The following is a 12,091-nucleotide window of genomic DNA, read 5'->3' as shown; positions in this document are numbered from 1 at the left end:
TAGGGCTGTATGCCTAAAAAACAAATGATAAGAATGGCTGAAGACCTTATTACTTTAATCGGGGGAAGCCAACCTTCCCCTCTGAGACCTAGGACTGAATTTGCTTATGATACGTCTAATCAGGATTCTGAAATTTCTGTTTCCTCTGGTGACCAGGATTTACCCTTATCTACCTATGAGGATTCTGATGCAGAGGACTCTATTCCCTCTGCTTTCCCTCCAGAGGATTTCTCTTTTGGTGAAACCTTGCATACTCTTGGGGAGCATTTTCGCTGGGAAAGCCAGGATTACTGTGATTCTAAAAAGAGGCTTAGGAATTTCTTACTCCTGCCCAAACACAGGCCTTTGGCTATCCCCCCTGTACTAGACATTGTTGATGATGCCTTTTCGGAATCTAGCTTGGCCCCTGATTCTTTACCTCCTGTTCCCAGAAAATCTTATAGATATTGCAGGGTTCCTTACACTAGCAACTTCCTTTTTAAAAATCCTACTGCGGATCCTGAGACCATTTCACAGGGATCCAAGGGCATTAAGGCTACTACTGCCAAATCCTACCCCCCCCCCCCCGATAGAGATTCCAGGGCGCTGGACAGATGGGGTAAGAAGGTATACACTTCTGCAATCTTGGCCATTAGGGCTTTAAACTGCCAGTTTCATATGTTAAAGTATCAGCAGCATATTATTGGATTGCTTAAACAGAAAATGGTGTTGATTCCTGACTGTGCTAAAAATAAGGATTTACAGGATTTAATGCATTCAGCTGAACAAGTTGGAAAACTTACTTTGCAATGTGGTTTTGATTCACTAGAGGCATCTTGCAGGGCTGCTGTCACTGGGTCTGTACTTAGAAGGCATGCTTGGCTTAAGGAGCAATCTCTGCCAGATCATGTTAAAGCTAAATTGCTGGATGCTCCCTTAAATCAGGACCGCCTGTTTGGCAACAAAGCAGAAGTACTTAAAAAGATGTAGGAAAAAGCTAAATCTATGCAAACTGATGAAGATTTCCTACAAGTACAGTCGCCAAGATTTAGTAGGCATTGGCCCTCTAAGAATTGGTCCTTTCCTCCTTCTTCCAGGCCTTCTCAGTCCAAACCCAAAGCCAGCAGAACACCCAGGCTTCCCTCCCAGGGTACGCACAGGACTAAGCAGTTGGGGGCTCCCACTTCCAAATCAGGGAGTAGTAAGACTCCCCCCTATGGTAAACTGTCTCAATGACTTAACTTTAAAACTTCCAAGCCCTTCTCAACTGACTGCTCCTTTAGGAGGAAAGACTGCTCTGCAGGCAAAAAACTGGGAACTCATTACCCAGGACAAATGGGTTTTAAATATAGTTTCCCAAGGATACAGATTTCACTTCCACGCGTTACCAACCCCAAACTGTTGGCCATATCTACCCCCAAATCAGTGGGCAAAGGCTCAAAAGCAAGTACTCTCTTTCTTAAGCATAAGGGCTATTCAAACTGTACCAGAAGAGGAAAAGGGACAAGGTTTCTACTCAAGACTTTTCCTGGTATCCAGAAAAGACAACCCATGGGATCCTATCCTGGGCCTTTCTATCCTAAACATATTTTTGGTGATCCCAAAATTCAAGATGCTAACTCTTCCCCAGCTGCTTCCTATGCTAGGCAAGGATGCCTTGTTGGCAACACTGGATCTAAAGGAAGCCTACCTGCACATCCCAATCAGGGAATCTTTCAGAAGATACCTACGCTTCAAAGCAGGCTACATGCACTATCAGTTCTCTGCACTGCCCCTTGGCTTATCTACTGCGCCCAGGGTATTCACAAAGTGCCTAGCTCTAGTCATTGCATTTTGCAGGCAAAGAAATATTTAAATATACCCATTCCTGGACAATTGTCTAATTCAGACACAAAAAGTCAGTACATACTTTTGAATCATCTGGCATTTGTACAGAAGGTGCTAACTTGTCTGGGATACACCATAAATGAAAAGAAATCGCATCTTGTACCCTGTCAACAAATTATATTCCTGGGAGCAAGCTTGAATACAACTTCCCAGATGGCTTTCCTCATGCCATAGAAACAAATTAATTTGACAACTTACTTTAAACTAATGGCCATAAAAACCCTGCTATCTGCAAGGCAAATACTGCAAGCCTTGGGGTTCATGGCCTCCTACATTCTCCTAATTCCATATGCAAGATTGCATATGAGGAAACTACAATGGTATCTAAAAAGCCTATGGTGTCAACATTCTCAGGATCTAGAAGCAATGATTCCTATCATACCTTGCCCTACAGTAAGAGTTCCTTTGGTGGGCAGAGGCCTGCCACCAAAACAAGGGACTACCATTCACTCTATCCCCTGCCACCCAAACCCTAATAGACACATCAGACTATGCATGGGGGGGCTCACCTGGCAGGGAAGTGTATTCAGGGCAGATGGAACCAAAGTCAAATGCACCTGCATATCAGTCAAAAAGAAATGTTCGCTGTACAGAATGCTCTGACGGCCTTCAAGGACCACATTCTTCCAGGACAATTAGTGGTAAAGACGGACAACACCACTGTTATGTGGTACATAAATGAGCAGGGGGGGGTACCCATTCATACCTCCTCTGCAGACTAGCCATGGCTCTGTGGAACACAGCTTTGAGCTATCAAGTGCATCTACAGGGTCAATTCCTGCCAGGAAAGCTAAATACACTGGCAGATGAACTAAGCAGAAATCTCATGGACCCATACGAGTGGAAACTGGGACCAAAGAATTCAACATGTTGCTCAACAAATGGGGGAGCCCAGATATAGACCTGTTTGCCTCCCCCCAGAACTACCAATTGGACAAATTCTGCACAAGGACTCCCCACAAAGAAGCTTGGAAAGTAGATGCCCTGTCCTTCAACTGGAAAAATCAGTTTATGCCTTTCGTCCTCTGCCTCTCCTCTCCAAAGTGCTACTAAAGATCAAACAAGACAAAGCAAGGACAATGCTGATTGCACCAGACTGGCCACGCAAACACTGGTTACCCCCTCTTGCGCAGTGTGTCACTGCTGGCTCCATGGCACCTGCCTCAGACCCCTATCCTGCTGTCCCAGCAGGAGGGCCAGATTCTGCATCCTCAGCTTCAAACCCTGAACCTGGCAGCCTGGCTACCTAAGCTCTCCGTTACCATCTCTCAGTAAACAAGTGTTGGATGTCATTTTGTGAGGCAAGGAGGCCTAGTACTAGAAAATCTTATGCTGAAAAATGGAAAACATTCTGTTCTTGGAACCAAACTCAAGGGATGGGCACAGCAGCACCCAATTTACCTCAGATTCTTCAATACTTAACTGAGATGCTTCACAAGGGCCTTTCTTTTTCCCCCATCAAAATTCATGCCTCAGCCATTTCAGCCAATTACAACACAGAACCACCCCTCTTCTCTCATCCACTGCTCAAGCAGTTCCTCAGAGGAGTCAAAAACTTAAGACCACCCAGGAGAGCCCCAACTCCAGCCTGGGACCTTAACTTTGTATTGGAAAAACTCACTCTACTTCCTTCTGAGCCAGCTGCAAGTGCAGAGTTTAAATTCCTTTCTTGGAAAACGGCCTTCCTTTTAGCAATCACTTCCGCAAGAAGGGTATCTGAATTACAGACCCTTATGGCAGTGGAGCCTTTCATCATCTTTCATGCGGACAGGGTGTCCCTCAGGACCAATCTCATGTCCAAGGTAGTATCCAGTGTGGCTCTTAATCAGTCCATTCATTTGCCAACCTTCTTTTCTAATCCACAGAACAAAGGGGAACAGATACTGCACTCCTTAGATATGCATAGACAACTTAGATTTTAGTTGGACAGGACTAAACCTCAAAGGAAATCTGAACAACTGCTGGTGGCATTTGCTGCAGGGGCAGAGGGGAAGGCCATTTCAAACCAAACCCTTTCTAAATGGATAGGCCATTGCATTAATTTCTGTTATAAGCGCCATGGAAAACCTATCCTACAGGGGATAAGACCACACTCAACCAGGGCTGCATCTACCTCTACAGCCTTTCTCAGAGGTGTCCCTACCATGGACATCCTAGGAGATGCTACCTGGAGTTCTGTACATACTTTCACCAAGCATTACCATTTCCAATTTTCTCTAAATCCAGAGCTGGCTTTGCCACTCCAGGCTTACAGGGCCTTATAGCTGGTCCAAATGCTATCTAAATTCCTCCTCCCATCCTTAGCTTTGGGAATCTACCAAAATGTGATGACTGCAACAGTGAAACACGAAAAACATAGTACAGTTGTGTACACTTACCATAAATGTAGATGTTCAAGTGTATTCACTGTTGCAGTCCTGGTTACCCTCCCTCCAACCCCCTGACTTCTTTTGGCTCTACCTCTATTCGCCTTTACTGTGCTTAAAAGCTTTTTGGTGTGTTTGCTTTTTTGCTGGAGGTATAACCTTGCATATATATATATATATATATATATATATATATATATATATATATATATATATATATATATGTATATTTAATTGCTTCCCATTATGGGGCACCTGACATCTGGGGCAACAAAAACTGATGTAATATCATCTTCTGCATGCTTTATACCCCTGACTACCTGACGTCATGGAAGATGAGACTGCAACCGACGCAGGACCCAAGACTTTGATAATTAGGCCGACTGAGGGCTACTGCAAGCAGATAACCCAAATGTGAGGACTGCAACAGTGAATACACTCGAACATCTATATTTATGGTAAGTGTACACAACTGTACTTTATTTGCCATTGCAGTTTCTTGTCATGGTAATTGAGTGGTAGTGGGATGCTTCAGTAAGAAGTCACTTAATGGGTCAGGGTTTAGTAAATAATATTTTTGGTGTCATTAAAGTGCAAGAGCACCAGCCAGAAGCATTTGATTGAACACTTTACATTGCATTTGAACAAAGTACTGCATTTTAATCCAATACAAGTCTTCATCTTGTCCATTCATTAAGTTGCTGTAAAAGCTATATTCAGAATTGCTTTCTGAAATGTTATAAATGCTTTCTGTCTTGCTCGTTTTTTATTCAGTAATTAACTAGGTTTGCCCACTAGGCATAAATGTGTTTTTCTTTTTTTTTTTTCCCGGGGGAAGTTTGAATGCACAATATGGATAATTAACTTGTGTAAGTAGAGACTGAGGGACTCCAGCTCAGGACTACAAAATAAATAATTCAGTGAGCATGACACCTTAGAAAAGTTTGCAACAGTTATACCAATAAATTACTTATTTTTTCATTGCTCACCTTTATTTTCATATAGTATATTTATGTAACCTAGCATAGTATTCATTTGGCAGACTTTCCATGTTGGCTCTGTACCTCTAAGATTTGCACCCACTACAGTCTTTAACCCATTAGCAAAATGTTAAGTGGTTAGTCATGGCAGAAAAGGTTTCTTCAGAGAAATTTGTGAAATGCAGACTCTAGAGAGTACTCAGAATGGCATTTGAGTTTGAGGGAAATCAGTACAGGGATAAATGCTTTCAGGAGACAATTGGAAGGTGTCATCTTGCTGTGCTTCATGTGGAGAACTTTGACACAGATAGCCTTGCTCTTGTGCAAGCCTTATGGTGGCAAAATGGTAAAACTGAGCCAAAAACAGATCAGGTATACAGTATACAGACAGACTGCTAAAATAACCTCTCAGCCTGCTTACTAAAGATAGAGGAAGTGATTTATGAACAAGGGAAAGAATGCAGCCTTAAGGATCTAAAAAGATTTCCAAAGAGCTGTATCGTACTGGAGTTGCATTTCACCATCTGGGAGACGGACTAGTGTGACGCTCCTGCACTGGCCCAGCAATCAAGGAGCCTCAATCTTCACCACTAGCACCAGTGAGGGACGTACACATTGGGAGAATGACAGGTACACACACAGTAAAGTAAAATTTCCCTTAAGAGCACACGGAGATCACAGTCAATCTGGGGCTGGTTTCTCCCTCTTTCTCCATATCCCCAATAAGACTCTCCACTGGCACAGCTATAGGGATAAGATTTCATCCGAGCTGTCAAGCCAAACCTTCAGCACCCTTTCTGTCCAACCAGTGCTTCAAATCCCTTGCCCAAGTAGCTGACAAATACACTTTGAGATTTGATTTGTATACAAACACACACACTCCTGGGAAAGACTGACACAGGTTTACTGTCTGTGCCTCCTTCTGCCCAGACTAAAAGGTAGTTATCAGTCCCACCACCCAGCTCTTTATCCCCTACTATAACGCCCTTCCCAAAGGGTGACCAATCCTTTGTGATGTTACTGTTCTCCAAATGGTAAGTGCGACCAAGACTTTCAAGGCTATGGGAGTGGTATATACAGTGTCACCAAATACATATGGAAATACTCTAAGATCTTAAATATCTCTAAACAAACCATCCACAATTAAAAGGTTTAAATATTTTTAGTAATAAATAATAAAAAGAACAAGACAATAGTCGGTAACTCGGCACAGTGACTACAGAGTTCAGAATCACAGGAAATATTTTAAAACAACATTGCAGGACAGTCTCGAATAAATACAGAAAACATCTAAACTAATCTTTACTATATTCTTATCTATATCTAAAAGAAATCACTTTTCCCCAAGTCGTACTTACAGACAACATGCAGGCAGAAGTGCTGATGAGTGGATGTTTCTAGGTCCAAAACCAGATACAAAATACACAGTCTGTGAGAGAGTACCCAAATTACTATCAAAACATTACTACTGGGTCAGCTGGATGACATCACTATTGGTCACCTGCCTTCAGTTCCCAGGCTAACAGATACCAACAGAATTTTTAGCATCTCTGTGTGAGAAGTACATATTTCTCAGAAGTTTGCCTAGAACTGGAAGTAGTAAAACAGTTAAACACACTTAATTTTTAAACCTAGTAAGCATTTCTGATGTTCATCGTGTTTCACTGTTGCAGTCATTACACTTGGGTTATCCCGCTGGCAGGCTACCCGCAGTCGGCCAGAGTTCCAAAGTCTAGGTCCGGCATCGGTTGCTGTCACCTCTTCCCTGACATCAGTGTGCCAGGGGTATAAAAGATGCAACTGACGCCATTTTCTTCAGTCTTTCTTGCCGCGCGGTGCCCGAAGCAAAAGCAGTTCGCAAGTGCCGGTCGTCCGACTCCTGAGATTTTCAAAATTGAGTTTCAGAACCGAAGTCTTCAGTAAAGCTAAGTACCCTGTTGAGGAAACTTTTTCTTGCTCCAGACCGATGTCAGTAAAAGTTAATAATTGTATTTCTTGTGGGAAGCAAATACCTCATAAGGACTTACACTCTTACTGTATTCCTTGCCTAGGCCCTGACCACGACGTTACTAGTTGTTGGTTTTGTGCAAGATTCAACAAGCGCACTATTAAACGTCTGTTTGATTTTGCTTTACATTATTTTGGCCGAAGGTTTAACTACATAATGTCGTCGGAACAACCGACGACCGCAATTTAGAAAAAACGATACCCGCTACCTCAGAGCCACAGACCGTATCTGACAGCCACGTGGAGGCACCGAGGCCTGTGGAAACTCAAGGTATTGGCCCTGCGGAAATTATTCCCTCAGATGGGTCTGGAGCTGCTGAGCAGGCATCGGCTTCTGAGGTTGTTTTCAGACCTTCACAGCTTACTATTAAGTCCACTACAGCAGCCAAGGCAAAGTCAAAAATACCATTAAAGACAAGGAAACAAGTACAGCATTCTCCTGAACAGTCATCCATGCCAAAGAAACAGATGCTTAAAATGGCCGAAGACCTAATTACTTTAATCAGGGGTTCCCATCCCCCTCCTAACAAAAGGCCTAGGCAAGACACTGACTATGATTCCTCTGACCAGATTTCTATTTCCTCTGATTCCTCTTCTGATCAGGGATATTTTCTCCCTCCCTATGAGGACTCTGATGCAGAAGAGTCCGTACCTTCAGCCTCTCCGCCTGAGGATTATTTTTTTGGTGAAACCCTGCACACACCATGAGGGAGCATTTCCATTGGGAGAGCCAGGATTACTCAGAATCCAAGAAAAGGCTCAGAGACTTTCTTTTATTGCCTCAGCACAGGCCCCTGGCTATTCCCCCTGTGCTTGATATTGTTGATTATGTTTTCTCTGAATCCAGTCTGTCTCCTGATTCTTTACCCCCTGCACCAGTCAAGCCAGACAGGTACTTTTACCCCCTGCACCAGTCAAGCCAGACCGGTATTACAGGGTCCCTGACTCTCATAAATTTCTTTACAAAAACCCTGCTGCAGATCCAGAAACAATTTCTCAGGGCCCTAAAGGGGTTAAGGCTTCCACTGCTAAAAATCTTGTCCCCTCAGATAGGGATTCTAGAGCTCTGGATAGATGGGGGAAAAAGTTTACACTTCTGCTACTTTAGCTGTAAGGGCTTTAAATTGCCAGTTTCACATGCTTAAATATCAACAGTACCTCATGTCCTTGTTAAAACAGAAAATGGTTACAAACTCAGAAAGTCCTGACAGTAAGGAAATGCAGGATTTATTGCATGCAAGGAAATGCAGGATTTATTGCATGCAGCTGAACAAGTGGGAAAGCATACTCTACAATGTGGTTTTGATTCATTAGAGGCTTCTTGTAGAGCCGCGGTTACAGGTTCTGTCATTCGAAGGCATGCTTGGTTGAAAGAACAAAGTTTACCTGAACATGTTAAAGTAAAATTATTGGATGCTCCACTACAACATGATACTTTGTTTGGTGTTAAGGCAGAAGAGGTGTTAAAGAAAATGGAGGATAAAGCAAAATTTATGCAGACAGTAAAGGATTTCTTACAGGTTCAACCACCTAGGTTTAGCAGAAGCTGGCCTTCAAAAAATTGGTCCTTTCAGGTCAGACAGGCCACAAAGAGGCAGATACAGACACCCAAGAGGCAGATCTCAGCCCCAAGGCTCCTACAGACCTAAACAATGGGGTGCTTCAGCCCCCAAAGGAGGAGAAGACAAATCACAACCTTATAGGAAACAGTCCCAATGACTTCCCTCTACAGATGCCAAGCGCTTACCTTTTGGCAGCACCCCTAGGGGGAAAGCTAGCACTTTTCTCAAAAAATTGGCACATAATCATCCAGGACAAATGGGTACTGAATATTGATGTCCTTCAAGGATGCATCTGCAGTCCTTACAAATGGGTTGTCCTGTCGTCAGGCAGCCCTTAGGTCGGCCGGATTCCAAAGTCTGGGTCTGGCCTCGGCTGGTGTCGCACTTCACCCGACGTCATAGCTGCAGTTATTCGGGTATAAAGGCATCAGCCGACGCCATTTTCTTCAGTCTTTCTTGCCGCGTGGCGCCCGAAGCAGAAGCTGTTCGCAAGTGCCGGTTGGTCAGAACCAGAGATTACTACTACCGAATACTACTACGAAGACTTCTAAAAAGCTAAGTACCCCGTTGGGGACTCTTTCTTGCCTCAGCCGATGTCAGAAAAAGTGAATAACTGTTTAACTTGTGGGAAACAAATACCTCATAAAGATTTCCACTCTTACTGCTTACCCTGTGTAGGCCCAGACCACGACGTAGCAGCTTGTCTAGCCTGTGCTTCTTTTAACCGGCGGACGGTTAGACGTCGGTCTGAATTTGCTGAGGAGTTTTTCGGCTCCGATTTTGCTTATATTATGCTGTCGGATCCTCCGACTACGCAAATGTCTAAAAAGCGCAAGGAAAAGGACCGACACTCGCGGTCCGCTGCCGCCGAAACCGGTTAAGCCAACCGCGAGTGTCTCTGTTTCGGCTGAAACCGAGCAAGCGGTTCTTCCTTCAGCCGAAAACTTACCTTCTACCGAGGCCTCTTCCAACCTGGTGGAATCGGCTTCAGAAAACCCACCTGCTGTTGCAGTTTCTCAGGAATTATCTGACACTATTCCCTTGGATATTTCAACCCCTGCACGTGGAGCTGCTAGGCCACCTGCAGCCATGTCCATTAAGGCCTTTGCCAGGGCTAAAGCTACTAAGACTGTGCCTGCTAAGACCCCCTCTCACAGGCCCAGCTCTAGTTCTCAAATGCTTAGTTTAGCAGAGGATCTCATTTCTTTAATCCGGGGATCCCAACCTCAACCAGACAGGGCCTCTCAGCCTCCTCCAGAGAAGAGGCCTAGAGCAGAGCCCCCTCAGCCACTTTCTACAGATGATTCCTCTGATGATTCAGGTGATTCGGACCCTCCAGAGGCTCCTTTCTCCCCTTATGAAGATTCTGATGCTGAAGAGTCCATCCCTTCTGCCTCTCCGCCTGAGGAATTTTCCTTTGGGGAAACCTTGCATGCTATGAGGGAACAATTTCAGTGGCAGGGCCAGGATTTTTCAGACTCCAGAAAAAGGCTTAGAACCTTTCTGCATTTACCACAACATAGGCCTTTAGCCATACCTCCAGTTCTTTCTGTTGTAGATGATGCATTTAATGATGCTTGTGCTGCTCCTGATTCTCTACCTCCGGCCCCTGCTAAGCCTGATAGATACTACAGGGTCCCGGACACACATTACCATTTGTATAAGGCTCCTTTTGCAGATCCCGAGACCATCTCCCAAGGACCTAAGGCTGTTGCAGCTACTTCTGCTAAGAACCCCCTCCCCTCAGAAAGGGAATCCAGATCATTAGAGAGATGGGGTAAAAAAGTTTACACTTCTGCTACTCTTTCAGCTAGGGCCTTGAACTGTCAATTCCACATGATCCAGTATCAAGAGTTTATGCTAGACCAGTTAACCAAAAAACTGTCCTCTGAATCATTAGACAAAAAATCTGTTCAGGAAATGGTACATAACATTCAGCAAGTCAGTAACCATTCCTTAAAATGCGGCTATGATGCACTTGAGGCTTCCTTTAGATCAGCCATGACTGGCACAGTTATCAGAAGGCATGCATGGTTAAAAGAGCAGGCCTTACCAGACCATGCCAAGTCCAAACTATTAGATGCACCTATGGATAAGATCAATTTGTTTGGCTCTCCTGCACAACAGGTGCTGAAGAAGATGGAAGAGAAGGCAAAATCTGTCCAAACAGTAAAAGATTTCTTACAGGTCCAACCGCCAAGTTTTAGCAGGAATTGGCCCTCCAAGAATTGGTCCTTTCCAGACTCATCCAGAGCTCAGAGGGGCAGGAATAGGCGTTCAAGAGGCAGAAACCAATCCAGGGGTGCCTACAGGGGACGCCAGTGGCAGAGTAACAACCAGCGAAGTACAGCCACAGACACAGCCACCACCACAACTACAGGACAATCACAGTGACTTGGCTCTGGCACCGCCTACCAGGGAGCAACTAGAAGCACCTTTAGGCGGGAAGCTAGCCTTATTTTCAATAAACTGGCATTACATCACAAGAGACAAGTGGATTTTACAGACAATAGACCAAGGCTACAGGTTTCACTTCCATACTCTACCAGGAAGAGAGGAATGCCAAACCTACCTCCAAATCAAAAGGCAGAAGCTCTAAAACAAATATCCCAATTATTAAAGATGAGAGCTGTGGAAAAGGTACCATCTATGGAGCAAGGAAAGGATTTTACTCCAGACTCTTCCTGGTACCAAGAAAAGAAAGCAAATGGAGACCTATTCTCGACCTGTCCGCTTTAAACACATTCCTCATTGTTCCAAAATTCAAAATGCTGACTCTACAGCAGCTTCTTCCCATGCTGGGCAAGGAGTCTTGGCTGGTAACTCTAGATCTCAAGGAGGCATACCTGCACGTCCCCATACGACCAAATTGCAGAAGATACCTCAGATTTCTTGCAGGATCAGAGCATTATCAATTCTCAGCATTGCCCTTTGGCTTATCTACTGCGCCCAGAGTGTTCACGAAATGCCTGGCATCAGTAATTGCTCATTGCAGGCTTCAGGGAATCCAAATCTACCCCTACCTGGACGACTGCCTGATACAAGCGGACAAAAAAACAAGCTAGCAGAAGACTTACAAAGGGTCATTTACCTGCTACAAGCCCTGGGATACACAGTCAATATAAAAAAGTCAAGGCTGATACCATCCCAAAGAATAACCTTTTTGGGTGCAGAGTTGGACACATCAAAGCAAATGGCATTCCTAACAGTAGAAAAACAGGAGCAGCTGCCTCTCTACTTCTTGGCATTAACAAAGCAGAACCATCTGACAGCAAGAAAAGTACTGCAAGCCTTGGGCTTCATGGCATCC

At 44.3% G+C, this 12,091-nt stretch overlaps 1 protein-coding gene across 1 annotated transcript in view; it reads left to right on the top strand.

Annotated features, from left to right (window-relative positions):
• VEZT (vezatin, adherens junctions transmembrane protein) overlaps nt 1-12,091 on the top strand; it is a gene marked incomplete in the record, with an annotated part of 850,549 nt that overhangs the window by 589,678 nt on the left and 248,780 nt on the right.

Source organism: Protopterus annectens, chromosome 11.part0, assembly GCF_019279795.1.
Source record: "Protopterus annectens isolate FY-2018-M chromosome 11.part0, PAN1.0, whole genome shotgun sequence".
Taxonomy (NCBI): Eukaryota; Metazoa; Chordata; order Ceratodontiformes; family Protopteridae; genus Protopterus; species Protopterus annectens.
The sequence above is the reverse complement of the archived record's forward strand: the minus strand, read 5'-3'. Positions and strand labels throughout refer to the sequence as shown.